The sequence below is a fragment of the Falco punctatus genome, assembly GCF_963210335.1.
Source record: "Falco punctatus genome assembly, chromosome: 9".
NCBI classification, from domain to species: domain Eukaryota; kingdom Metazoa; phylum Chordata; class Aves; order Falconiformes; family Falconidae; genus Falco; species Falco punctatus.
The window spans coordinates 9,580,376-9,583,788 of NC_137589.1; the positions used below are offsets into that span (position 1 = coordinate 9,580,376).

The 3,413-nt window shown below is 39.6% G+C and overlaps 1 long non-coding RNA gene across 1 annotated transcript in view; it reads left to right on the forward strand.

The window, feature by feature from the left end:
* The first annotated feature begins 3,296 nt into the window (after positions 1–3,296).
* Positions 3,297–3,413, forward strand: part of LOC308069138 — a 143,669-nt gene continuing 143,552 nt past the window's right edge. The window contains exon 1 of the long non-coding RNA XR_013930292.1: positions 3,297–3,375. This is a non-coding gene — a long non-coding RNA (uncharacterized lncRNA). The remainder of the gene's footprint in view (positions 3,376–3,413) is intronic.

Sequence of the window (3,413 nt, forward strand, 5' to 3'; positions counted from 1 at the left end):
AGGAGCCTCATAAAACAGGGTGTATCCCTGTCTTTTTGAACGCAGTCAGACTCACTGGATTTCTGAGAGAAAGATAAGTGAGAGAGAGAACTGTTGCATTCAAACTGCTTTTCAAAAGAGTTGCTGTTTTGGGGTGCCTTCCTCTTTCTGTATCAAGTTGGCTGGTCAGAAGGCTGTGCAAAACACGCCCGTGGGATGAGCTGTGTCTGTAACATGCTGGCAGGGCCAAGGGGAGTCTTTTGAGAGGAGCAGTGCTGCAGCCGCAGGTGAGGTGCTGCCTGGGGACCCTTGTGCTGCTCAGAGCAGCCCCAGGCTTGGTCCCAGCGGGGTGGCTGGTCCTCTGCTGGTCGCGGCACGGGGAAGGCAGGCTTCCCCAGGCAGGAGTGCTGTCGGCTTGCAAAGCCTTTAGGATGCATAGACTGAAAAGCTCAGCTGGCAGATAGAAGCAGGGTATATTTTTATTAGAAAATTAAGATTTGACATGATCAAACTACCAAACAAAAATTAAACTGTGGGTAAATAATAAAGTGTGTAACATTGTGAAACAGATCAAGAAGAAAAGAGCCAAGTGCCTGCATGAGCTCTGAGATGAATTTCCACTAGAATAATAATTTTAAAGCCATCTATTTTCCTTACAATCTTAAGTTAATCACATAATATGCTTGTGACAGGTATTATGAATGTGGAAAATAGCTTTAGTTTTTCAGACTGTCAAACAAACTGATAAGCCATGCCAGCAAGTTCACCAAACCTGTCTTACTTAAAATGCTGTTTCATTGACATATGCCTACTTACTGTTACATGTACCTATATTGCTAAATAAAATCAGTTATGTATGTATAATGACATTATTTCTTAAGCACTGCAGCTCCTTACATATTCTGGTAGGCACACTGAGAATCTATTTACTGCTACATGTCTCTGTGAACAATAGTTGGGGAAATGCTACTGTAGCTGTTTTATTAGGACACCATTAAATATGGAAAAAAAATGGGACCAGAAAGCAAGATAATATTTGTTTGTTTAGGTTTGTTACCATGGTATTTAGAATAGTTACTATGGGAATAGAAACAAAACGGAAAGTTACCATTACCCACCAGTATCAGTACTACAGGGGGGTTTGCTTTAAAAAAACACTAACCTCAGCTTCATCGATTTGCCCAGAACCCTTTTTTCTTGTTTAACTTCTTTCTCTGTATTGAAACCGAGAAAGGAAAAAATCCCTAGTGGAAATCATTATTTGAAGTTATATCCAGATGAAAGCACAGAAGGTGACAAGAAGATAAAAGGGAAAAATGCTCATAGTGATTGATCCAGGTAAAAGAAAATAGAAATTTAGACCAAATGGCATTCACCACCTAAATTCTTCAGAGTGAGGGATGTGACTGACATGTCCCTTAAGGACAGGGGTTTTCTGCTGTTTCGTTGCCTTGTGAGAGTACTCACATGCACACAAACATATTCTATAGAGTCTTGAATTTCATATAAGACTCAGACTGTTCTAAGTTTGTTTTCCATATGCAGAATGCACTTAATGCAGAATTGCAGTGTGATTATGGCAATTGGGATTTCAGAGCGGGATGACTAGAAATACTACAGATGCAGTACAAAATGTAAACGTCAAGCACAGTGTAATGCAGAATCATATAAAAGTTAAAAATTAGAAGTCTGATAATGTGCATTGTACTGTATTGATATTTCTTGGTTGTTCTAAGGTACAAAAGGAAATATTATTCCCATTTATTGTTCTTCCTTGTGGTTCCAAGTAACCCTGTTGCTTGACCGATTTCTAGCCTACGTAGAGGTGGCCGTGGTGAGAGACGTTCTTTTAAATTTGCAGCTCCTGAAAGTCATGTGACTACCTGAAAATCTCAACTATTTTTCTTTAACACCACACACCCAACCCCCCAAATAATTCTGGGAGTGAATGTCTTCTAGCAGGCTAGAAGGAGGGAACAAGGAAAGATAATTTCATGTTTACATTACAGATTATTTTTAAGGCACTCATCAATGTATATGACTGTTCTTTTTAAATCTTTGACTAAGTGCCACTTCTGTGGCATGTTTTGCCTTTAAAATGAACAAACCACCAACCCTGAGTCTTCTTCAGCAGGTAATGGATGCCAAAGAAAAAGTCTATGGCTGTCTCCCCAGAGCATCACCCTATCACCTCTCCTGGTCTGTGTTAACCTACTGCTTCTCTTCCTCAATTTAAAACACACCATGAGAAATCAGACATTGGAGAATCCCTGACAATGCAGCTCTTGTAACAATCCCACTTTTAAGAGTTCAGATTATATACACATATACACACCATGTGTAGTATAAGTACTCTGCAATGTTCGTGTGCACACTTCAAACAGTAGAGTAGTTTTTCTATATCAGCACTGTGAAATACGTGTATCCATTCGCATTATATAGCTGTCTCCAAATAACGTGCATCTAGCTGGGCTTCCTCTTTTATTAGGCATTCTTTCCTCTCAAATTTTCAGGATTAATTGCCAGCGTTAACTCCTAAAGGCAGCCTCAGCTGATTTGCAACATACCTTCTGAAATTACATGTAAAGTACATTTGGTATATGTTAAAAGCAGGACCGGTGGAACTTGCTTTTTCCAGATGAGCTGCTCTTTGAGCTTTTGAGGGCATTTAAACCCGTATTGACTTGGAATTAAAGCAAACATTCGCAGAAAGTGCATAATGAAGTTGTCTTCTACACAACTGGGTTTCTTTTCTGAGTTGTACTGCAGTTCAGATCCATGAATGCCCGGAGCTGTGAAGGGTCATAACCAGATTAAAATATGTTCAACATGGTCTGATGTCTTAGTATCTGGTGTACTTTGTTTTCCTGGATATTTTGTAAAGCATTGGGATACACTTCAAACCTTTTCTTGTTAGTTTTCGGTGTAAGTTTGCAGAATTGCCAGCTTCAGAGATCTCAATCAACAGCTGGTGATACCTGGACTAGAGCAGTGCCTTCCAGAAGGGCTCTGCCAGCACCAGCAAGCTTTGCTTTACACCAGGACCTAGCTTTTCAGAGCTGGCTGCTGATTATGCACACTGTGTCTAATCCTGGGGGCAAGAGAGAAATTTTGGGCTGAAAATCAGGTCTGTGTTCTTAGCTGCCTCAACCAGGAAGAGAAAAACTCAAAATCTTGTTGTGGTCTAAGCCTAAGTCCCTAAAATGGTAGCAAAAAAGAGCTTAAAATTCATTATTTGAGAATGAATGTGACTTTTTTGTTATTCTTTTTCTTTTTAAAATGTCTTTATATCTGGCAATCTGACTTGGGATTTTTTGCTGCATCAGATCAAGCATACACTGAAACTTTATTAATACACCATTGTGTTTTTTCCTAGCCACATTCCACAATAGAACAGTTAATTTTCTTCTGCTTAAAATGGACTTATTGGAGAG